Raw genomic sequence first — 26,374 nt, forward strand, 5'->3', positions numbered from 1 at the left:
GACTGAAACAATCTCAATGAAGTTTGAATGAGAACCAAGTTCCTTGACACCTTTGTTTCGTCACCAAATGAAACGGAAGATTTAGGCAAAGTCTGAACCAAAAGAACTAGCTAAACAACGTCGTTCAACAAGCCAAAGCAAATAATGTCGCCAGAGAAAACGCCCCTCGCGCGTTGTCTGACGAGCGCCCTTGAAGGAATTACCAGCCGGCAACTCAGGACTTGGCACCAAGAACAGAAAAGGATAAATCCTACCTGCGTTTTCAGCAAGCGGATATTCGTGGTAGTTTACTACCATTCAAGGAATCTGGAAACTGGAACAGCGGAGAAATCCTCAGCGCGGAAGCGAAGACAGGAAACAGGAGACCTCCAAACTCGGGAACCGGCAAGAATAATCCGCACGGAGACCAGGGCGCGGCTCCTTTTATAGTTCAGATCGGAGGTACAGGGGCTGCAGAGGGAAAAAAGACCTCGGCAGCAAATTCGAACAAGAACTTTAAAACGGTAGCTGCCAAACGAAAGCAACAAGCATAGGAACGTTCCAAAAGGGCACTGCACAGGGCACAGATACAGTTCAAAGAAGCAGCGGTACAGCACAAAAGCATTGGCACAGCACAAATAAACACTTTGTGACACTGAGCAGTGCATCAGAGGTACGGGGCAGGCAAGAAAACAGGAGACATAGGACAGTGCAATAGGGATCCTGACAATTGGAAAAGGAAAAGAATCCCGGAAACGTTGCTGATCAACCAAAGTTACAGGCCTCTGATGTACAAACATTATTAACCATGCACAACTTGAGCAATGAGGAACAAGAGGAACCATCTGCCTCCACACAACAGAGGTTATGTGCAATTCATTTGATCCAAAAAGGCGCAGGGGAAAGTCTATTTAAACCTAAATCGACATTCTTGCCATTGATGCCGAAAGACACTGTGGATATTTTTCATGAACGTGTCACAGACGACATAAAAAAACTCCACCGCCAAGTTAATTACAAAAAAAGTCAACCTAATTTCAATCAAGTACAATACCAAAACCTTATGAAAAAAATTGGTAAAGATGTAGAGGTTATTGTTAAGAAATCGGACAAAGGTGGGAACATTGTTCTGTGGCCTAGGGAACAATATGTACAGGAAGCCATGCGACAATTAAACAACGGAAATTGTTATGAAAAATCCACAATGAGAGCTTATAATAAAGCAAAGGATGCTCTAAAGAAGGAGCTACAACATTGGAAACAAGAAGGGTTGATATCGGCAGATGAATATCATTTCATGTTGAATGAGCACCCAGTCCTCCCGTTTTTGTACTTATTGCCGAAAATCCACAAAAGAACTTTTCCAATACCTGGATGCCCCATCATTTCAGCAATATAAAGTATGACCGAACAAGTGGGGCAATATGTGGATTTTTATTTACAGGACTTAGTGAAAACATTACCTTCTTTTTTTAAAGACACTGGGGATTTTTTAAATAAATTGAAGAGTATCACATGGACTGATAATATGATTCTCATGACTTTAGACATAGAATCGTTATATGTGAGTATTGAATATCCCTGTGGCATTAATGCAATCAAGCACTTTCTCAACTCCAGGCCTTCTGAATATGTTATGCATAACAAGATGTTGATACCATTGATTACCTGGTGCTTAGAAAATAACTATTTTTCATTTGGTAAAGATGTGTACAGGCAAATACAGGGCGTTGTCATGAGGGCCGGCTTCTCCCCTAGCTACGCATGCTTGCACGTGGGCTATTGGGAGGAGCAGGTCCTCAGGGTACAATATAAATAAATCTTTCATAAGAGGATTATGCACTGGCTACGTTATATCGACGATGTTTTTATTGTTTGGAATGGAAATACTGACCATGCAGAGGATTTTATCAAAAGAATTAATGATAACTGTTTTAATCTACACTTTACCTCACATATCAGTCCAACCAGAATCACATTTTTAGATGTTTGCATTTACGTCAATGATAACAAATTGGCTACTACTGCTTTTAGAAAACCAATAGCAGGTAATGCAACACTTCATGCAACTAGTGCACATCCTAAACATTTAATTGGCAGCATCCCTAATGGTGAGATTTTAAGATTGAAACGCATTTGCAGCACACTGGAAGATTTTAATAAATGCCAAAATGAAGCTTTAACTAGATTGAGGAAAAGAGGCTATACAAACAAAGTATTAACAGAAGCAGTACTGAAAGCTAGCAAGAGAACTAGGGTGTCACTCCTGTCGCAGGAGGTAGAAGAAGTAGGAGGGGGCAGTGTAATGAAAGACTCACCTAGGCTCATTACAACAGTCAGTCATCAAGAACGGAAAATTAGATCATAATTAATAAGAACTAGCCTATCATCTTGACAGACAATGTCCTTAGTAACAGACTGCCAGAAAAACCAACGATCACGTTTAGGAAACCTCATTCAATGGGAGGTCAACTCTTAAGGAACAGTCCTGAGCTAGAGCAAACAGAATCATGGTTGAAACCAAGAAAAGGTTTTTACAAATGCATAACTTGTCGTGCATGTAAGTTTGGAGTGAACACAACAAAATACACTACTCCATTCAGAGAAAATGAGCTAGACATCAAGGGCAACTTTAATTGCCGCACAGATTTTGCGATATATGTTCTCACGTGCACCTGTGGGCTTACGTATGTGGGAAGTACCAGGCTCCAGGTGCATGTGAGGATATTACAACATCTCCGGGCCATCTTCAATTGCGATCCGGCGTATCTGGCATATCCGTTCGCACGCCATTTTAAAGAAGTACATAATAAAGACATCAATTGCCTATCTTATTTTGTTATTGATTCTGTTCCTGTGTCACGGAGAGGTGGTAACAGAGAAAAATCATTAAGACAGCTAGAAACTAAATACATCTTAGATCTAGACAGTAAATTTCCAAATGGTCTTAATAATACAGAAGACATGCATACTTTCTTATAGATCAATAATTAGCATAACTGCAACTACAGTGCCAGAATGAATGTATTTAGGAGATTCTGCACACAATACACCGATCCCCACAGGCTTGTGGGAAGTAGGTTCTCTAAGTTGCTAAGAAAGCAACCGCTGGGACGTTGATAGCAAACATTTTTCATATCGGTCCAATCTGCCTCAATTTTAAACATTTTAAATAGTTTTTTATGGGGACATTTTCTGCACATATGATCTGCACTAGACACTTTGCACTTATTTGAAAACAAATTGCATCATCATGATAATAAGAATCTGTGGGCTAGATGTAGGTAAATCAGATTTACCGCTTCATAAATACCGAATTTCACCGATTCGGTATTCATGAATCGGTAAATCTGATGTAGGTATTCATTCGGTAAAAAATACCGAATCTGTATGATTCGGTATTTACCAATTCTGTAATTACAGAATCGGTATTTGCCATTGATTCCTATGGGCCTTGAAGCCCATAGGAATCACTAGCAAATACCGATTCTGTAATTACAGAATCGGTAAAAATACCGAATTGCCAAGGGGGACAGGGTGTCACTTTGACACCCTGTAGCACCCCAGTTTTTGCCTTGTGTGCAATGTGACACACATACATGCCCTTAGGGCATGTATGTGTGCCACATGGCACTGTTTAAAAAGCAAACAAAATGCTTTTTAAATGTTTTTCTTAATTTACCACCAACTACTAGTTGGTGGTAAATTAAGAATTCCTTAAACCCTTGTAGTCCTGAAAACAGTGCTACCTACATCTGAAATTACAGAATCGGTAATTTTACCAATTCAGTATTTTACCGAATCGGTAAAATTACAGATTCGGTAAAATTACTGATTCGGTAATTTTACATGCCCCTACATACCAATGTCCAAATACCGGTCGGAAACAGACGAAAATCGGTATTTTCGGCCATTTCCGACCAGTATTTGGACACCTACATCTGGCCCTGTATGACTTGGGGCTTCTTTATATGCGAATGTATTAATTTTATATTGTTGAGAAAAATTCTCTTTGAATCTGAACCATAAGTATTAAGGGATGTAGATACTAATTATTTTTTTTGATACACAATGATAGTACCAAATACATTGGTTGAATATATCTGAAAACATCTTTGCAATTAGGCAGTCATTTTGTACATATTCTTGCATAATTTGCACATCATCTCTGCATTTAAGAGGTAATTTGCACTTGTGTTTGCATATTTTCGCGTTTCTTTTTGCGTGATTTGCACAAGACAATAATCTTGGATCATTATGTTTTAAATACGGATATATTGCGGAATTTGCACATATTTGCTGCGTATTTTCCACATTCTTCTAGCATTATTGCGGTAATTTGCACAAGTATCTACAAATTGGGCAGAAATTACTTGATGTGTGAAGTATACATGAAATACGTCTCAAGACTTAAATATACGGTCTAGTATTGATCACATATTGCGGTATTTGCACACGTTAATAGCGTTATTTGCACAATGGCGTAGTTTGCACATAATATATCAATAAACATTTTAGATTTTTTTATGTGTTGATGTACACATCAGGCAATACTTGTACACATCCTGTACCAATTTTAAAATCTAATACATTTATGGTTTCAGAGTAAAAAGCCTCGCAATACTAGTGTTTCTTCACTGTTCACTATCACGTGGTATAACAAAGAGAAAAAAGTATGTATAAAAAACAATGACCTTCCGCTGCCTCACTATGTGATCAAGGGCACTGGGTGCCCGAAACGCGTCATGTGAGGAGTGAGAGAAAGGAAAAATAAAAACGTACCTGTCATTTCAAGCTGCCTGGTGGTCCATTGATTCGATGTTCGCCGAAAGGAAGTGCTGGAAGTAGTCGTTGGTATATATATATATATATATATATATATATATATATATATATATATATATATATATATATATATATATATATATATATATATCTCACAAACATACAATCAATTTTTTTAAATGGGGAAATTTAAAGTGCAGAAAAATGTTCTGCAAAGATGTACATAATATGGGCCATTTTTCTGCACTTCAAATGTCTTTCATTTGCAAAAATTGTTGTATTTTACATTTATACTGGCCACTGGGACCAAGAAGCCTGTTTTTTGTAAATGCAACACTTTGAAATGAGAGAAAATTAAAATGAAGAGTTAACTTAATCATTAAGGCAACTTTTCCTTTGTTTGTGTTCACAGCTCCAATACTGAGTTGACAAGGAATTTTATTTAAGAGTTAAATACCTCAGTGCCTAAGTTGTTTTCCTTTGTGCCCCAGCCTGGGTTATAAATCTGACTGTGCATTGCTCATTATCAGGCCTGCTGATACTTATGAAAAAAACACAGCCTTTTCTTAACTTTAAATGGAAAATATGACATTGGGCTTATTTAAAAATAAACTCAAGGCTGTGACCTACTCTGAAGGTGTCTAGGAGCTACTGGTTGGCAACACCTGGTTTAAATGTTCAGAGAAACAGACAAAACAATACTGTTTCCAGCTGCTGCAGACAACGTTGCCATTGGCACCCGTCTCATGGTCCAGTGGACAAACATGGTCAAATCCAACCCCTCAGCGGCCACCGAAGGTGTTACAGTCAATAGTGCATGCACAGAGGGATAGCCAAGATCCAGAAATCCTGGAGCAAGCTCATCCCAGGATGGCTCATAATATGCATTTTGTAGCAACGACAATTGCGCAGGGCAACTTCGCAAATAAGCTTTTAACAGACCCACCAGCCGTTCCATGTCTGTATATTGGACATGTTGCATTCCAAGGCACATATCCAGGGCACACTCGAAAGTGAACAGAAGATAGTGGAACACAGGCTGCATGCAGTGTAACCAGAACGGCTGAAAGGATAAGAACTAGTTATAATTTAGTTCCTGAATCAAGGGTGTGCCAAAGTACTGTATTATTTTTTTAAGACATAAGAGCACGTGTGGCAGTGCCATTCTCATTTGGGTGGGTGATGGAACAATAATTGCTGAGCAGATAGAATAAAATCAACCTCCTAACAATTAGGAACAGAACAATTGATAAGACTCCAAAACGCTTCCAAGCACGGAGTGTATGAAAGATGAAATGACTCCGAAGACAGTCTGGAAGGCACTAACAAACCCGGAGCCAATTGTCTTAAAAAAAGTGTACTACTCTAGCAGTATTTGAGGCATTACAAATGCTGAGCACAAGCTCCGTAAAATGGTGTGGGAGGATAGTGCGTAGTAACTACTATGGCCATGATTACAACATTCTAAAATAGCAACTCCTAAATAGCAATTCCGTAGAAATTGCTATTTGTGAGTTGCAAATAGGTATGTATGAATGAAGCGATTTCCTATTGCGCTTCCTACAGAGTGGCAATCGCTATTAAGAAATCAGTATTTAAGAATTTGCAACATTGCGATTTCTTAAATAAGAAATCACAAATTAGGAAATCGACTCCCAATTTGCAGGTGGGAGCAAGTAGGTGATGTTAGAGGCCAAATGGAAACTGTTTACAGGATGTGGCTACCAGGCAGAGGCCTAACACACTTACATGAAGCAGGAAGTAGCCCAGAAACTTTGCTGCCAGCACAGGGAACCCTCAGCACACCGCATCATGGCTGCAGAGAAAGGAATGGAAGGTGGGACCACCAGAAAGCGAAAAATACAATTTTCAGAGAGGGAGCTGGAGATGCTCACAGAGGAGTGCGTAGAAAATATGGACCAGCTTTTTGGGAAGGAATCCTTTTCAGTCCCAGATGCACAGAAGAACAGCATATGGAAAGGGATACTGGAGAAGCTAAATTCCCTGGAGGTGATACAGAGGACCATCCTTGAAAACAGAAAGAGATGGTATGACCTACGCTCCCAAATCAAGGACAAGCTGGCCACCAGGAAGGCAGATGGACAAAAGACGGGAGGGGGACAGCCAAACACCCCCTCTGGACTGCCATGGAGAGTTAATCGAGGGGACCCTTGAAACAGAGAGTATCAGCAGGCTTGGGAACAATAACACCTCCATCGCAGCAGGCACCAGCCAGGTCACAAATTAAGGCAAACCACATCACATAAAACACAGCATGAAATACTCCATTGAGGTACTTGGCCCACTCAGGGAATGCATCATGGAAGTTGTAGTGCACTTCATCAGTGTGCTGTACTGAGTGCTGATGACAAGACCAAATACATATGCACATCACCAACATGCCCTGCACACATGGAGCATAGTCTCAACATTACAGTGCCAAAAGTGTATACCATTGATTAAAAAAAAAACGATGTACAAATATGACCCACAGATCACAGCCTGGTTGGTACTGCAATGGTAACAACTAAAGGGGATGCAGGGACTGACATCCAGCAAGACACTACCACATCAATAACACCTGTACCCTGTACATCTACACCAACCAGCAGAAGTGCACACACCACCACACTGCCCCCATTTACTCTGAAGGCAAAAAATCGGCTGTAAGAGACCATGCACAACAAAGGCCAGGCCTACGAGCAGTCAAACAGAGTCCATGGAAGGAGCGGTTGGAACACCGTCCATCTAGGGTGGCCTGGATCGGTCCATTCTAAGAACACAGCACGTTAAGAACAAAATAATAGGTGGGTCATTAGAGAACTGTAGTGCCTGACCAAGTCAGGTGAGAAGGGACAGGAGCACTGGAAAACTGCAATTGAGAATAAATAGAGTGTGCATCGTATGCGCCACAGGCAGTACATTGGACAGATTGGCACCTTTACAAGGTCAGGCGTATATTTAACAAGGACCCCCTGAATACGTAGATACAGAAGTTCCTAGGTCAGGGAAAAGAGAGCAATTGACAGAAAACAACCTAGGCAACTAATGATTTGAGCAAAACACAATATAAAGGAACAATGGACTAACAAATTATTAAGAAACTGGATAGTTTTTATTAATGGTTAAAAATTAAAATAATCTAAAGAAATGTATGCAGGGAAAGGGGAAGAAAACCATATATATTTGACCGCTTTTACACTCGACCAATAGACAGGAAGCAAGTGTAAAGTTGTAAAATGTATCATATAGTGTAGTCATAAATCGAGTAAACTTTATCCTTGAATAGACCCGTGCAATATAACTTTTGAAGAAAAGCGACATTGATTGCCTGTTCTTAAAATATTGAATCAAACACAGATATCTGATCCGACACATTTTTACCAACAGACAGGGAGCTGCTCTGTAACTATATCCTTACACAAAGAAAAGACACTGCGTCTACATCTCTAATCAGCAAGTCCTAGAATATATGCGCTGTGCCCCCCTGTCTAAAGGCTATTAGGTAAGAATGAGAAACGGAAAGAAATAATAACATTAAAGCTGTTTTAGTTCAATGATAGAGAATAAATAGCAGTTCGAAGATCACCCGATTGACATAAGCACTGAAAAACGTCTTTTACTCCTTGAGATAAAACGTGGGGAGCACTTAATGAAAAACCATGTTTAGCCAAGTAGATTAAATAGATGGAGGAGATTTCAATGAAATGTAGGATTAATATTTACAACTTATCCATTAAATTTAAACAGAAAACCCATGATACAAGATCTTCAAAATAAGGGACTAGTGAACAACGGAAGACTACATCAGTCAAGTTTACGTAATCGACCACACCTTATTTCAATGGTTCCGGTTGGCTGGAAATAAAACCAAAGAAGTTCTTTTAACCCGGTAAAAATCTATAATTAGATTTTTCATCTCCATACTTTAGAGAGAAAAAGTTAGAAAATCTTATAAACGAACATTTGTAACACGAGAGAAATAATGTGTATCGTCTATTTTCTTAAAGCTCACGTTACATTTGCCTATCAGAAGCAAGAAATAGACACTACACTACAGTGGTTTTATATTCACCGCTACCTGTAAGTACTGTGAGTTATCTGTATTTAGTCCACATGATTTAGAATAAAATAACAGATTCCACAGGGAAGTGAAATCTTACTATCACCATATCTCGACTGAAAGGAAGTAATTTTTATAAGATCCACTGGTTAAAGTACGCAGAAACTTGTCTTTAGCAATCAACAAAGAAAAATTAAAGTTGAATATACTGCCCCACTTCACCTTTTGTATGCCTTGTGCCTACCACTGATCTCACCCTCTAGTTTAAGTCTCTCTTGACCCATTGACCCTCTGCCCTCAACGGAAGAGACAGATATTGCAAGGAAATGAAAATGACAAATAAGCTATAAAAAACTTTATTGTGATCACCATGTTTTTGTAAGGAACTAACTGACTACTAAACTGAAACTTGTGATATTATGTTATATGATCAGTTTGTAACTATATATTTTTCTTGTATGAATTTCATTTTTGTAGAATTCACGTGGCTGCTCCAGAAGAAGGCGCTGGTCGCCGAAACGCACGTAGAGAATTATTGTGCCACTTATTTTGTCATTTTTTTAACTTTATGTAGATTTCTGTAAATGTACTTTTTATGAGGAATATACTATACATAATTTTAATTCTGTTATTTCTGTCAGTATTTCAATTTATATGGATTGCAAATTGTGATATGTTAGTGATCATTTTAATTTTTAACCATTAATAAAAACTATCCAGTTTCTTAATAATTTGTTAGTCCATTGTTCCTTTATATTGTGTTGTGTTTTGCTCAAATAATTAGTTGCCTAGGTTGTTTTCTGTCAATTACCTTTACAAGGTCAATCAACTGCCTGGGCAAATGCCACATCAAGCCTGGCCAGACATACAGTGAACATCCAAATGGATATGTCCCACTGCTTCCAGGATGTTGCTCTTGGCCTGGTGCAGGTCACAACTGCACTTGAGAGCCTATAAACCCACAACCTGTGTCTCCCCCACATACCACACCACATGGATCAAGGGTTAGCAATGTGTCTGCACAGGAGGCCTGCCCAACTAGGCAAACATGACGCCATCCATTGGGGTCTGAGACTGCATCGGGCCCCCAAACCAGTGCAGCTGAGAAGCAAGCCAGCCCAAGAGGACACAACAAATGTATCCAGGTAGACTCTCTGTTGTGAGCTTTTTTGTTTTCCTCACACATATTTGCAATTTTTGAAACCTATGTTTCTCCAGTTGTGGTAGCCACCTGAATAAAAGGTGGTCACTGAGTTGTGCACCAAGCAGTACACCATGTGTGTTGTTTCTTTTCTACAGTATCATGTCTTCATTCACCTCAGAAATAGTTATTTATAATATCTGTGCATCTTGCATGTCCCTCAGCTGCATGGGTTCCATCCTGCTGCCCCTCTAGTGGCTGTTGTCACCATCAGAGTCTGAGTTGATGATGACATTGTGCAGTCCTTCTCATCGCAAAGTTGTGCAGGATGGCACAGATCACTATGATTTTGCAGCATGTATGTGGCTTGTAGATAACTGCCCCACCGGTCATGTGTATGATGCAGAAATGGGACTTTAGGATGCCAAATGTTTGCTTAGTGAGTGATCACGTTGCCCTGTGTGCCCTGTTCTATCATCTCTCCCTTGCGATTCTTGGGGTCAGGTAAGGTGTGAGGATCCAGGGTCTCAATTCATAGGCACTGTCATCTGAGGGCATGGGGAAGCCATTAGGTCACATCAAACATACACTCTTGACCAGTGCATTCATTGCTTTGGTGAACATCCTAACTAGCAGGAAGCAATCTCCTAAATTGCCCTTGCCATCCAAGTGTTTATTCCACTGTGGCAGAACATTTAGGAGTAATGGGTGCTCCCTGGGTATCTAGCCACAAGGTCAGTGGTGACACAGGAGGCATCACACATATTCTGAACATTCAGTGAGGGTGTGCTCTTCCTGTTCCTAGATTTATTCTGTGGCAGTGGGGGGGGGGGAAGCATATGGCTATATGTGTCCCATCCACACATCCAATTACATTGGGGAACTGTGCTACCCTATATAATTGGAGTTTTGTCTAATGCAATGATTGGGGTGTATTTGGGAAATATATATGTTGGTGTAACTTTCCAACCATTACATAAACTAACTTGTATAAGAATCCTGAAAAAGAATATTTGGGAAATATATATGTTGGTGTAACTTTCCAACCATTACATCAACTAACTTGTGAAAGAACCCTGAAAAAGAATTTTGTGACAGCCCCCTGCCACTGCTATGACTGACTAGTAACTCACTGACGCTAGGAGGTTTAGTCAACATAATACCTGCATATGGGGAGGTATAGCGTTGCACCAACGTGTTGGTGCCTGTAGCTGAGGTTGTAGATCAGCTATCAAGTCAAGTATGACCTGACTACTCAGGCCATACCTGTCTATGATCTCCTCCTCTGCGGGTTAATAAGGTGACCGTCAACCTGAATATCCTCTCCTGTCTTTGCCTTCTCCTGTCCCTCACTGCCAGAATCTTCATTCTCCTCACCAAGATGTATAATGCCGCCATTGTGAAAGAGCCAGATGCTTTTGGGGCTATTTTTATAGTTTGCACATGGTTACGAACTGGTCAGGATCAGTGGTAATTTTTGACCAGTCGCAAATAGGTCATCCTTAGTACATGTGGATGTGATTCGCTAATAGGGAATTGCTATATGCGATTTCCTATTTTATTGGTTTCCTAATTTTTGCGATTCCTACAGGGTAGGAATTGCAATTTGCAACTGCGTTTTAGGTATTCGTATAAACCAAATGCTGGTTTTGTATTTCTTAATAGCCTGAATTAGCGATTCGGTCCGTTAAGAAATGCAAAATCGTTTCAGACATCGCGACAATATCTCAGAAGTCCTTGCAACCTGAAGATCAAACATCTCCAGTGCATATGTTAAGACATCTTACTTCAGAAACATTAAGGCTTTTAGTCTGCTTACAGCATCAAAGTTCACCTTTGAGATTGGAATTGAATGCCAAATTGCCACTTCTCTAACTGTGCAGGCAGGTGCAAAAAGCATTTGTGTACAACAGGTTACAACCTTAGAAACCCTCACCAGATATGGGATTCCTGATTTCATCCCACAGCAACCTTGGTCATTAAGCATCAAATAGCTTCCATTGGAAAGCAGTTTGAATCCTGGGCGAATTACAGCTGCTGCAGAACGTGTTAGATAACAGGACAGGATTGCCTTGGACTCATTACATGCCCCATGAGGTATAACTTTCCTGCAAACTAGAGAATGGCCTAAAGTGTTCTCGCAGTCTATACCACTAAGAAAAACTTTAGTTGCACCATTTCTACATCTGCAATTGAAAGGTAATAACCATGCCTCATGTACAAATCTCTCCCCTAGGGCTTCATATCTGCCTACTTGATGTTGTCAGCAGTACTTAAAGCGAAAAGTTGAAATTGGCAGAGAAATAAACCCATGTATTATCCAATCAGCTGATGATGTTTCTGCTTGTATTCCAACAAAATATCGAGGTACAGAAATACCACATTTTTAATATTGTGACAGAGAAATATTGTGTGCAAAAATATTGTTAACAAAATTATCGTTTTTTAAGGTAAGAAATATTGTTTTTGAAGTATCTTTATGTGTTTAAATTATATTTTAATTGTATCTGTTTTATGTTGTTTGTGTAATTATTGTTAATGTTTTTAAACATAGTATGTAATTTTAAATTATTTATATTTTTTATTGAATTGTAAATAGTAATTTACAGTTTTGTAGCGGGTTGTGAGATTTGTAGGGGTACAGGGTGGGAAGTTAATTAAGTATGATTAATTTATACTTTTTTGTAATTCTTAATAACTATTTATTTGATTATTAAGTATGAAAATTGTGTAAATAATATTTTTTCAGTTATATTTTAGGAGCAGGTTGTTGGGTTTGTAGGGGTATAGGGTGGGAAATACATTAAATCATAAGTAATAATTATTATTTATTGATACATTTTTCATTAATTATGTAAATTGTGTAATTATTAAAGTTTTTTGTTTTATATATTAGGTGTGGGTTGTTGGGTTTGCAGTGCTATGGGGTGGGAAGATAATTAAAAAAAAAAGATAAATTTAGATATATGTTAAAAGTGCATTGTTAGGTATGTGGGACTATAGTAGTTAATTAAATAATTATTCAAAAAATCTTATATTAATTATTTAAAAGATGTATCATCATTTTAATTGTTTAATTGTTTTTAATGTATATATTTAAGTTTAGGTTAATAGTTGTATAATTTTGTGAAATGAATACTTGTATTAAAATAGGGAATGTGTTTGAAGTGAAGTAGTTCCCCTACTGTTGCACAGACTGGCATGGGAATAGTCAATTTTACCTCTTCTGAGTCCAACGCTTTCCCTACCGTTACACAGACTGGAGTGAGAATAGTAAATTGTACCCCTCCTGAGTACAACAATTTCCTACTGTTGCACAGATTAGAGTGGGAATAGTACATTTTACCTCTCCTGAGTCCAACGCTTTCCCTACTATTGCACCGGCTGGAGCGGGAATAGTACATTTTACCCCTCCTGAGTCTAAAGCTTACCCTACTGTTGCACAGACTGAAGTCGAAATAGTGTATGTATTATTCCTAGAATTTTATATTTTTTAAATTATTTTATTATAATTATGTTTTTGTGTATTTAAAGTTATATTTTTTTTGTAATGTTTGTAATATATAATATATTTTTAGTAAAATATATTCTTTTATGTAGCTTACCTTTTTGTGAGTAATAAAATTAGTATGCTTTTGATTTTATTTTCCAGTTTATTCGTTTTTAATTTGTTGTGTGTGTGTATATATATATTATATATATATATATATTATATATATATATGTACTAGCTATATTATAACATTTTAAAACAATAAAGTAAATTATAACATAAATTAAAATTATTATTTCGATAATAGTTTTGTATTTCATATGTGTAAATAAATATACACATACATATATATGTGTGTTTGTTGTTTAAGTATATATTTATATATTTTCTATATTGTATACATATACTTAATTTACATTATATAACTGTTATATGGAAAATGATATTTCTGTGCTCGATATGTTGACACAATATTTTTAATCACAATATTTTGGGTTTCGATATTTTGTCATTAAACCGTCTTTGCTTCAGTAAATGGTAATTTTTAAGCTTTTCTATGTGTAACATTGTGTATGTTGCGTCTTTTTTGGCCATGTTTTTCTGTTCTTTTGTCAAATTATATGGCAAAAACAAATTTGTGGCTTCTAAATACTTCCATAAAAATTGACCATTGCACAAAGCCTGTAAACTCCAGCTCAGTAGCATAATAGACCTAAGGATTGTATGTCCATGTTTTAAAAGGTACACACCGCTCGATTATGTCAAAAGGAGATGACACAATGGGCCTAATTATGATGCTGACACCATTTAGGAGAATGAACCGCGTGACCTTAGGTCATTGGATACGACAACCCCATCAGGATGTGACCGCACATGGTGTGGTCGCAAAATTCAATTTTTCAATGGAAGCTTGTGCGGCGGGCTGAAACCACCTGCATCACTTGCTCCCATTGAAAAATTGAAGTTTCTACATATACCTGCACTGCTACACAGTGCAGGGATGTGTAGAAAAGCTAAATGTTTCAATGGGAGCTTGTGCGGCAGGCTAACACCGCCTGCAGCACAAGCTCCCATTGAAAAATGGAAGCTTCTGTACATCCCTGCACCGTGTGGCAGGCACCTCATGGTGCCTGCCACACAGTGCAGGGATGTTGAGGGGATACCATAGATGCCCCCCCGGCCCAAATGCAAAGGGCCAGAGTGGAAGGGGGCCCTGAGAGGGGCCCCCAAAGTCAGTTTCTAACAGCCAATCCATTTCAGAAAGGCCAACATGGATTGGCTGTTGGAAACTGACACCATAATCCAGATGACGGAAACGCCTTCCTTAGGGGATTATGGTGCCGCTACAACTGACCGACGGGCTCCTTGAACCTATCGGAACTGAGTTAGATTCCTGCTGCCAGTTTAAACTCCGACCACCGTTATCCTAATGGGGTGGTCAGAGTTTAAACCTACCATGTCGATCGGAAAGCCTCCGACCAGTGGTAATTAAGTCGTAATTAGGTCCAATGTTGGTCAGATAATATATCCTAGTGGATAATGTAGTATAACCTTTGTCTACTACTGCTATAGCCTTCTCTAAATTTGCTCTGTCAATTTCACGTATTCTCGCAGAAGCTTCCTGCTGCAAAATCTTCCATGCTTCATTGTATATTGCATACAAAAGTGCTTTTGACGTGGTTTTCTAGGACCTAACAAGAAATTCTGTAAATGCATGCCATCAGAGAAGAAGGACAAGTATTGTTTCACCTCATCTTACATTGAATGCTATAGCCAATTTAGGCACAACTTTCTAATGCTATATGTTGTTACCACTCCTGAGTGTTGTGTCTGTACATAACGTGAGTCTGACCTATTGATCCTGAACCCTTTTGTGTTGTTAAGAAAACTTAAATGATACCCTTTGGTATCTATTGGCAAAACGTGCCATCCCTCTGGATGGAACTGGAAGAATTGTATGTACCATTCCTAGGCATGTTGTTGAATGTTTCCTCCATATAGTTTGTGGTTTGTTCCCAATTCTCAAAGCATGTAAATGTGGGAATTTTGGTGTATTCATATCCTTAATCTTGGCCAGGCCAAGATAGGATGCTAGGAACGTTTCTGTAGTTCCTTGCTTTACTCACTTCGGAAGTCAATTAGTTCCTGTATGACAGTCAAACATTCACTGATATCAAAAGGCTCTTCTGCCCCCACTGTACTGCGACTGTCAAGGTCTGGAACCCTCATCTTAATCCCAAACAAGCATCGTAGAGAGAGTCCAAGCACCCAAGGACATTTTTGCTAGATTGTTTAAGGCTCTCTGTACCCCATACAGGTGATGGACCCAACTGTGACCTAAACCTAACATTCTAGCTGTTAAAGACTGCTTTAAGTCACATTTTTTACTCTGCACAACCACATTTCCCTCAGGATGGTATGGGGATGAGTAGTGCAGAGTCACATCCAGTTTTCTCATGGTAATCTGGTAAGCTTTAGATGTAAACACTGGACCCTGGTCCAAATGGAATGTGGCTACTGCATATGTGCTGATAAAGATTTGCAAGTCCTTTATAACAGTTTGAGCATCAGCAGATTGCTGTGGCCAAACCCATAGGAATCGAGGGCAGAAATCCAGTGCTAACATGATGTATTTACAAAACCCATCAGAGTGTAGGGGTCTGCAGTAGTCCAAATAAAAACAAGCCAGAGGCTTGTTTGAGATCAATAGTGGTGTCTGTGGTGGGCGAGCTTTGGTGGAACCCTTTATTTGTTGACAAATGTCACATTTAAGGACAAAAGGCCTTATTACGAGTGTGCTTGTGGTAGAGCACCACCCGGGTGGTCCGACTGCCCTATTATGATGGTGGCGGTGGGACTGCCACAAGACCTCCACCACTACCAGGATCCAGGGTCCCACAGCTGTGGCGTGGGGAAAGTAGGCAGGAATTGTGGCGGTGCTGATACCGCCAAGCAGATTCTGACCTGCCTTTACACCAACCATGTCATTGCAAAGACTCCACCATGACATGCTTTGAAAGGGGCCCCCAATAGGGCACTTGACAAACCTGCCCATGGGGTGCCTGCAGGGGGAATTGATGTGCCCCCTCAAAAGTGGATGCACTCTGTGGCCTGTATTACATGGTGCATGCCACACCATGCATGGTCATGCTGGAGGCGCTGTCAGGGTGGCGGTATGCTGTTTGAGCTCTCCTATGAGCCAAACATACCTGCTGCTGTGACACCGCCGCTGCACGGCCAGCCCTGGATTCAAATCTGAATCCAGCGGGTGGGTTCACCATGGGCTTGGCGGTCATCCCGGGACTGCCACAGTGGTGGTCCTACAGGAAAACTGCTAAACTCGTAATCAGGGCCATAGTCTTTTGTTTGTTTGTATAGAGCTGGCCACCAGTAGTGTGGCTGCAATAGGGAAATTGTAGCTGCCATCCCTGCATGAGCAGATGCTAGACCCTCGTGTGCTGCTAGGATTAATACTAAACTGCAGCCTGAATTAGGAATTACTCTATCCTCCACTCCGGTAAGTTGCTGCTAGTGGTTCCAGTGCCAAGAGAAATAACAGAAGGGAAAGTGGACGTCCCTGTCTCATTCCGCTATTGATATTAGAGAAGGGGGATGAAAAACTCCCTCATGACACAGAGGTCATGGGGATTCCATAGGGCCAGAAAACCTTATCTATAAATTAATAAATATGGCTAGTCTAATCCAACAAAACCCTTTTTGGCATCTAATGAGACAAGGATCTCTTCCCTCTTTTCCAGCTGGACGTGCCACAGAATGTGGTAGAGTGTTCTGAGATGGTTTGTTGAGGAATGTCGGTGTACTAACCCTACCTCAGGGGGCTGTAGCAGAAGCAATAAGATTGATTTAATTCTAGTGGCAGGATCTTTGCCAGAATCTTCAAATTCAAATTTAAGAGAGAAATTGGTCTATAATTGGCACAATAATGAGGATCCTTGCCTGGCATAGGATGTAAAGAGACCCTGGCACTATTAAATACTGGTAAAGGGGTGGCCTTGATGGTTATTACCCAAACAGCTTTCCTAGACTGGGCACAATGATTGCCATGGTGGTCTTATGCAACTCTATAGGGAAGCTGTCATACACAGGCACTTTTGCCACAGCAATGGCGTCAATTGATTGTGCCACTTTGTCATCAATAATGTTACTCTTCAGTATGTCCGCCTGGTCACTCGTGAGTGACATGCACATTTAAGAGGTATTAGTGGTTCCAGCTGCAGAAATATGTCCAGTGTCATCTGTTGGTTGTACTGTAACATGTATGCAGTTGGACACATGAAGAGCATATTGGAATGTACACCATGATAAAACTTGAGGTGCCTTATATTGTGTCTTCCTCACAGAGCATGGCATGGTGATGTGCTACTGACTGTGGGTGGTGATGTATTAATGTACATGGTTCAAGCTTGTAGAATTCACAGCTGTCTAGCCTGTGAACAGGGCAGCAGTGATGCCTAGGATGATTTGAAAAAAGTCTGTGGTCTGGAAAAGTAGTGCTGCTAGTACTTTGAGATGGACAGGAACGGCATATGAACGTGCTATATATTTCAGTGTTGGTAAAAAAAAAAATAGACCCTGCTCCACCAACTGTCATAGATAAGAAGAGAATTTCAGACCTTTGCTGATTCATATCCTTCTCCTCCAGCCAGTCTCAAGGACTCACATAAGGCCACATTCTCTGCTACTCTAGTCCAGTACTGTGTGAAGTTCCACAATGATTACCTGTTTGCAATGACCATATTGGGCATAATTTCCCCCCAGTTTTTGCAGTCTGTTTCTCTGCACTTAGAACTATGTGCACTTTCCCCCTGGTAAAGTGCTGGACCTCCCCCCTTTAGACATTATCAAATTGACATAACCTTGATTGACATATTTAAATTTGCCTATAAGTCCCTAGTACATCTATTACATGCTGTAGAAATTTCACATGGGCCTGGAAGCTAAATGTTACCTCTCGACTGCAGCATCTTTTGTGCCATTCACATGGCTGGCCTGTCAAAAAATGGCTCTGGGCTTACCGTATGTAGCCTGCTCAGAGCAGCCTATAAAACTGCAGTCAGACCTGTCAAAATAACCTTTTTTGAAAAGCAGGGAAATATACTTTCAATTATTAATATCTCACCTCTAGGTACACTTTGTTGCCCATAAAATAGAGTGTCTGATATTTAAAAGTAGAACATGTGCATAATCAAAGCTTTTATTTTCCCCCAGTGACTAGCCCTCAAAAGATATTTTCAATAACGGCTGTAGCTGGATCCTGGAAAATGTGAAAGTATAGATTATACATCTTAGTTTGTACCTTTTAACTGGGAATACCTAAAATAGTGATTCAAAGTATATTTTTCATATTTATTAAAACTACAATTAGTGCCATATAAATTTGGTGCATATGCTTTTGAATTTCTTAAGCCATTGCATTTCCAGCTGCAAGGATATGGTTCTATACAGATACAGAACGTTTGACAAAAAAGTCATTTTTAGGATGTTGCATCTGCCAGCTAAAGTGAGTTGCAGTCCAATAATGCGCCTCAAGTCTGACCTTCCCTAGGATTGAGTCAAAGTTCAGTTTATAGCTAGAACCCACCTCTGCCGAGATCTTTATTCCTAAGTATGTAGCATTTTCAACCTTACGGATATCTATCAAATCAATATTGCTAGTGCAAACTAACTGTGTCTTCCCCTTATTTAGATGAAACCCTAAAATTAGTCCAAATTCTTTTGCTGTTCTTTCAACCTCCGTCAGAGCAGTCAGGGGATCGGGTGTAAGCACTGCTAAATCATCAGCATACGCTAAAAACTTGGTTTCGAAGCCATTCTACTCACTGGCTCAATCATCCGGTTATCAACCAGCTAATTTATGAGGAAGTCAATATAAAGTCTACATTAAATGGGGGAGCAAAGCCCTGCCTTGTACCCTGCAAATTTTGAATCTTATCTAATGCCTGATCCATGATTTGGAGTTAGGCTAAAGGTTTTTGGTAAAGCGCATTTAAGGTCTTCACTAAGCCAGGCCCACTTCCCTTGCGATTGAAAGCTTTCCACAAATACCCCCTTGGCACCCGGTTGAATGCCTTTCTGGCATCGAGAAGAATCATTGCCAAGGGTCTACATAAAGTCCCAGCGATATGAAATATTGTGATAGCCCATCTCACATGGTCTGCTGTCCCCTTCCCCGGGATGCACCCATGCTGCCAAGGTGATACTAGCTTGGCTACAATCCTCCCCATTCCAGTGGCAAACATTTTTTAATATAGTTGGGCATCTGAATTTATCAAGGATTTCAGCCTACATAAACATGGGTTGCTTAGAGGATTACCCCTTTTTCCTGAAGACGATGAAATTAGTGCCTTCCCAGGAACTTGGTGGAATCCCATCCCGCTGGACCCCAAGAAGCATTTCCCATAAACCCTTAGCCAGTTCTGAAAAGAATGTCTTGTAGAATTCTAGGGGTATCTGATCCGGTCCTGCCGCCTTACCTGGGGCCAATGGCTTTAGAGCATTGCCTACTTCCTCCATTGTTATAGCTGAGTCTAGTGCCTCAGCTTTCCCAGAGTCTAAGGCATCATTATTACCTGACTCAAGAAAACCCTTCGCTCCTCTTGAGAGGGAAACTTATCTTCCATAATATAGCTTTCTGTAATACTCCTCAAATACTTTGATTATATCTTCTGGTGTAGTGGCTGAACTCTCATCACTCCGGTCAACCATATCCATTGCTCTGTCTTCTTCTTGCTCACAAATACAGAGGGCCAGTAACCTTCTGGCTGACTCACTATATTCATACGCCTCTGCCCTGTGGGTCTGAAACTTCTCTGCCAGATTTCTTGAGTAATAGCTATTGATTATAGCTTTCCTCATCATACTTTTTGATGGATCTACTGTTTGTTCTGGTCTGCCTGAATCAATCCCATAAATCCTTAGCCAGTTCTGAAAAGAATGTCTTGTAGAATTCTAGGGGTATCTGATCCGTTCCTGCCGCCTTACCTGGGGCAAATGGCTTTAGAGCATTGCCTACTTCCTCCATAGTTATGGCTGAGTCTAGTGCCTCAGCTTTCCCAGAGTCTAAGGCATCATTATTACCTGACTCAAGAAAACTCTTCGCTCCTCTTGAGAGGGAAACTTATCTTCCATAATATAGCTTTCTGTAATACTCCTCGAATACTTTGATTATATCTTCTGGTGTAGTGGCTGAACTCTCATCACTCCGGTCAACCATATCCATTGCTCTGTCTTCCTCTTGCTGACAAATAAGGAGGGCCAGTAACCTTCTGGCTGACTCACTATATTCAGCCTTTCGAAGCTCTCCCTAGTGAGTGCAACTAGGGCTGCGAGCTTGCTGCTTGATTTTACTGTGTGGGGAATACCTTTTACCATTTTCGGAGGTACGTGGACTTTTTAGGAAGCATTTGGGCATCGATCTGCTATTTTAGCATTGGGGGCTTTTATTCTATGATAATTGGGGAATTATATTTTTAGGCACTCTGACACCCTTCACACGCTCTGAATCTTCTTCCCTGCCTCGCCCAGCCGATTTTCGAGCCGGCGTCTGGCGACGGTGGGCGCCATCTTAGGTGTGGCTAGGGGAGCGCTCTAGTCGCGCCGGCCTCCCGACCTCCCTGAGTATTTAGTTGGGCTTTTCGGTGGCCGCGTTGCCTTTCGAAGCTCTCCCTAGTGAGTGCAACTAGGGCTGCGAGCTTGCTGCTTGATTTTACTGTGTGGGGAATACCTTTTACCATTTTAGGAGGCACGTGGACTTTTTAGGAAGCATTTGGGCATCGATCTGCTATTTTAGCATTGGGGGCTTTTATTCTATGATAATTGGGGAATTATATTTTTAGGCACGCTGACACCCTTCACACGCTCTGAATCTTCTTCCCTGCCTCGCCCAGCCGATTTTCGAGCCGGCGTCTGGCGACGGTGGGCGCCATCTTAGGTGTGGCTGGGGGAGCGCTCTAGTCGCGCCGGCCTCCCGTCCTCCCTGAGTATTTAGTTGGGATTTTCGGCGGCCGCGTTGCCTTTCGAAGCTCTCCCTAGTGAGTGCAACTAGGGCTGCGAGCTTGCTGCTTGATTTTACTGTGTGGGGAATACCTTTTACCATTTTAGGAGGCACGTGGACTTTTTAGGAAGCATTTGGGCATCGATCTGCTATTTTAGCATTGGGGGCTTTTATTCTATGATAATTGGGGAATTATATTTTTAGGCACTCTGACACCCTTCACACGCTCTGAATCTTCTTCCCTGCCTCGCCCAGCCGATTTTCGAGCCGGCGTCTGGCGACGGTGGGCGCCATCTTAGGTGTGGCTGGGGGAGCGCTCTAGTCGCGCCGGCCTCCCACCCTCCTCACACCACTACATAATGTGCGTCATGGCCAGACAGCGCAGCGGGCTGGCGCAGCGGGCGCGCCGTGTGCGCGCCAAAGCCGCGTCTAAGCCAAGCCCGTCTGCGCCCGTCCGCGACCGGACACGGCCCAGGGTCCCCACCCCTGGTCCAGACAAACGAGTGTGTTGGAGTAGGAGCGATCTTGTAAGTCTCTCCATCTCTACCTGCATGCCGGGCCTTCATAGTTTAAAGATAGGGGAAGAGGGAGTGTGCAGGCACTGTCAATTTCGTTTTAGCACACTGACAGCTGATACCCGGGGCAGTTCCATCTTGTCCTGTGGCCTGCTTAACGTGAGATCGTTGCGATGCCACAAGCACGACATATACGATCTTCTTGTGGATAGACAATTAGATTTGCTCTTCCTCACGGAAACGTGGTTGGATGCTCACTCGGACCCCGACATCATTCTGGCTTTGCCAGAAGAATATCTGATGGTGAGACTGGACAGACTCAAGGGCAGAGGGGGGGGGGCATAGCGATTGCTTTTAAACAACAGTTCGCTTGTCAATTGGAATTAGTCCCTTTGGCTGGTAGCGAGGCTGGTGTTTTTACCATAAAAATTAATGGGGGTACCACGGTGAAGGGCTATTTAATCTACCGTTCCCCGGGACCACTGGCAAGGTTTAAAGGGAACCTACTAGAGCATGTCATGGAGATAGCACTACGGAGAGACAAGTTTCTGCTACTCGGAGACTTTAACATGCACCTAGAGGATCTGTCAGACACAGGAGCAACGGAGTTTTGTCAAGAACTTCAGGCCTTACAGCTCGAGTTAAAGGGTCAGCTTCCAACACATCAGCATGGCCATTTGCTCGACCCGGTCTTTGCGAACTGGGAGGATGTCACAGTGGCGCCCCTGACCCCTTCCCCTGGACAGACCATTTCATGGTGCCATTCGAAATTCATCTCCCTATACACAAGGTGTCAGACCCCCCGCCCCTTAACTATCCCAGGCGTAAATGGGCCAGGTTCTCCTTGCCAGAGTTCAATGAGGCTCTTATCGCAGGGGGCCCTCCTGGAGGCGATGACGCAGACACGGCAAACAAATTGCTCAATGACCGAATCATGGCCGCACTACATCGTACGGCCCCTTTAGGCCGACCGAAGGAGGGCGGCCGTAAACAGAGAACGGCACCGTGGTTCAATGAGAAACTACGAGGCGCCAAGAGGGACTGCAAGCGGGCAGAAAGGCAGTGGAGAGCAGCCTATGACAGCCTGGCGAGAGAGAGATACCTCGTCATTAGACGAGCATATCATAACCTGATTAGGACAGTGAAAACTGCTTATTATGCAGACAGGATCTTGGGTGCTGATAACTCAGCTAAAGAACTGTTTAGTGTCTATAAATCCCTGACCGTCCCCAAGTCCTCGGCAGGATTGGAGGACTGTTCAGTTGCCGCCTGTAATCGTATTGCTGACTACTTTGGTGACAAAGTGTCTAAAATTTATTCAGCTTTCCCTACCCAATCCAAGGCAGGGGGAGAGTTTGAAGCATCTGCTGGAGAGGCAGGTGGACAAAATCTGCTGCTTAACTTCACCACCCCCCCAGCAGACGACCTGATTAAAATCTGTAGATCTGTGAAATCAGGCTCTCCACGGGACCCAGCATCACCCAAGCGGCTGGGGGACAGCCTGACGACGCTAGAACCTTACATTAGGCATCTGATGGATGTCTCCTTTAGGTCCAGCACCATGCCAGAGGAATGGAAACAAGCCGTGGTGCTTCCCCTCCGCAAGAAGCCGAATATCAGCTTCGAGAAACTGGACAACCTGCGTCCCATCTCCCTTCTACCCTACTTCTCCAAAGTGGCGGAGAAGGTGGCTAATATGCAGTTAATGCATTATGTAGAAGACACTAACCGGCTACACCCCACCCAGTTTGGATTTCGGCCCGACACTCGACAGAGTCAGCGCTCCTCATGGCTTCCGAAACCATTAGGAAGGGCGCCGATGAGGGCCAGACTATGGCCCTGATCCTTTTGGATCTTAGCGCTGCGTTCGACACTGTAGCACATGCCATCTTGCTACAGTGTCTGAACAAAGGAGGAGTAGGAGGGGCAGTGCTGAAATGGATACAATCATTTCTTTCTGGCCGAGGTTTTCAAGTCAGGCAGGGCGACTGTTACTCCGAGCGAGTTGCCTTGGACCAGGGGGTGCCGCAGGGCTCATCCCTTTGTCCAACCCTTTTTAATTTATATGTTGCCCCGGTTGCTTCCATAGTGGAGAGTTACGGCCTGAGCATGGTGACGTACGCCGACGACACGCAGCTGGTCATCTCCCTCTCGCGTGCACCAAGTCTCGCGGCGGACATCTTCAGAGCATGCATGCAAGATCTTGCCGCCTGGATGTCTGCCAATTGCCTTAAACTCAACGGAGGCAAGACTGAGGTGCTGGTGGTGGGGGGAGACCAAGCGGCTTGGTGGCCTCCTTGCCTGGGACTAGCACCAATTCCCTGCCAGGAGGGGAGGAATTTAGGTGTCTGGTTCGACTCTAAGCTGACTTTTGGACCCCAGGTGAACCGGGTAGTTGGTGCCTGTTTCGGGATTCTTAAGAGCCTTAGGAAGGTCTTGGAGCTTCTGCCAATCAAAGCCCGTCAAACTCTAGTGCATGCACTAGTTACGTCCAAGATGGACTACGGCAACCTGCTCTATCTGGGGACTCTTGAGAAGAACCTGAGCCGCCTGCAGGTCCTGCAGAATGCTGCGGCGCGGCTGGTTCTCAAATTACCCAGAAGAGCATCATCTAAAGCTTCGCTCCACGCCCTGCACTGGCTCCCGGTGAGAAGCAGGGTGGAATTTAAAGCACTATGCACATGCCACCGGATTGTTAACGGCAGGGCTCCCCTCCCCCTGCAGGGCCTGCTAACACAATATGAGCCCCCCCGTGATCTCAGATCTTCCGGCTCGGGGCACCTATCCATTCCTAAGGTATCTAAAGTACGGATGGGCGGTAGATCCTTTAGGTATCTGGCGGCCTCAAGCTGGAATAAACTTCCTGTGGCACTGCGCCTGGAACCTTCAGAGCGCACCTTTAGAGCCAAGTTAAAAACCTTCCTATTTGCCCGGTAGTTGGGTCCCTGTCCCGGTATTTTCCTAGTAGCACTTGCCTCTTAGCGCGGCGACACGCCGTGGTGCGTCACCAAGCGCTCTATAAGACCCCCTATTATTATTATACGCCTCTGCCCTGTGGGTCTGAAACTTCTCTGCCAGATTTCTTGAGTAATAGCTATTGATTATAGCTTTCCTCATCATACTTTTTTGATAGATCTCCTGTTTGTTCTGGTCTGCCTGAATCAATCCCATTTGCTGTATCTCCATATTCACCACTTCCTCATTTCTAGTTCTCTAATTTCTACAGAGCTACAGAGATACAAAGCTAACAGTCTCGCCCCTCATGCCTGCCTTCAACAAATCCCATACAACACCTTCAGATGCACTATATCTGTTTATTTCCATAAAATCTACTAGCCATTTTTTCAAACGTCTACATAGCTTAGATTTAAGAGCGGCTCTCTATCTAATGTCCATTTATCTGGGCGCCTGCCCATTCCCAGACCTGAGAGCTTCAGAACTAGTGGACTATAATCAGAAAAATCATTGGTAATCTTTTAATGGCCAACTTTCCCACCAGCCCTGAAGAAACCAAGAAATAATCCAAACAAACATACTTTTAATGTGGATATTAAAAATATGTCCCTATCCTGGATCAGGAGTGTTCTTTTTCTCCCAGATTGCAACCAACATATGGTTTCTTCTAAGCTGGGACACAGCTCTATAGACCAGCAGCTTCCTTCCAATGTATTTATTTGCCTTGTCACCACTACCACACACTCCCAAATGTATATTAAATTCTCCACATATGATCAAAGGTGTGAGCCAAGTGGCTGGCTCCACCAAAAGTTACTCCCAAACTGCTACCTCATCGAGGTTAGAACCATAGATAGAGCAGATGTTAAACCTCTTGTCAGCAACCTGAAATTCTGCGATTGCCCATCATCAATATTTATCTCCGAGCCTTCGGCTTGACACAGCAAGTCCCTTTCTTGCCAAAATTGCCACCCCTCTGGTAGAAGCGCTGTGTGCAGTGAGTACTCCCTGATCTGCAAAAGATCCTGCTTACCCGAAGGAATATGAGTCTCCAGCTCACAAATAAAGGCTGGTCTCCAGGTTTTTGAGGATTTCAGCCATGTTAGCCTCTTGTCCTTATCGTTTAACCCAATGACGTTAACTGAGCAGTTACACATTATATCATCATATATTATGTAATACGTTGGTACGACCTGACCATCCACTTATGTTGTCAACGTATTTTTATTAGTTTCAGACCAACCTTCCTATTGCCTAAATCAATATTCCCAGGCAAAACCTGAGGCCAGCTCATCACATAATTCCTCTCAGCTATGCTCTCTTTCTGCTTTTTTGTAGGCCCCTATGGCTCTTTAACCCCCCCATCTCCACCCTTCTACCCCCGACCCCTACCACCCTTGTGAAGCAAACAGACCACACATTGGTCTGCT

This window comes from Lissotriton helveticus, chromosome 10 (genome assembly GCF_964261635.1).
Source record: "Lissotriton helveticus chromosome 10, aLisHel1.1, whole genome shotgun sequence".
In the NCBI taxonomy this organism is placed as follows: domain Eukaryota; kingdom Metazoa; phylum Chordata; class Amphibia; order Caudata; family Salamandridae; genus Lissotriton; species Lissotriton helveticus.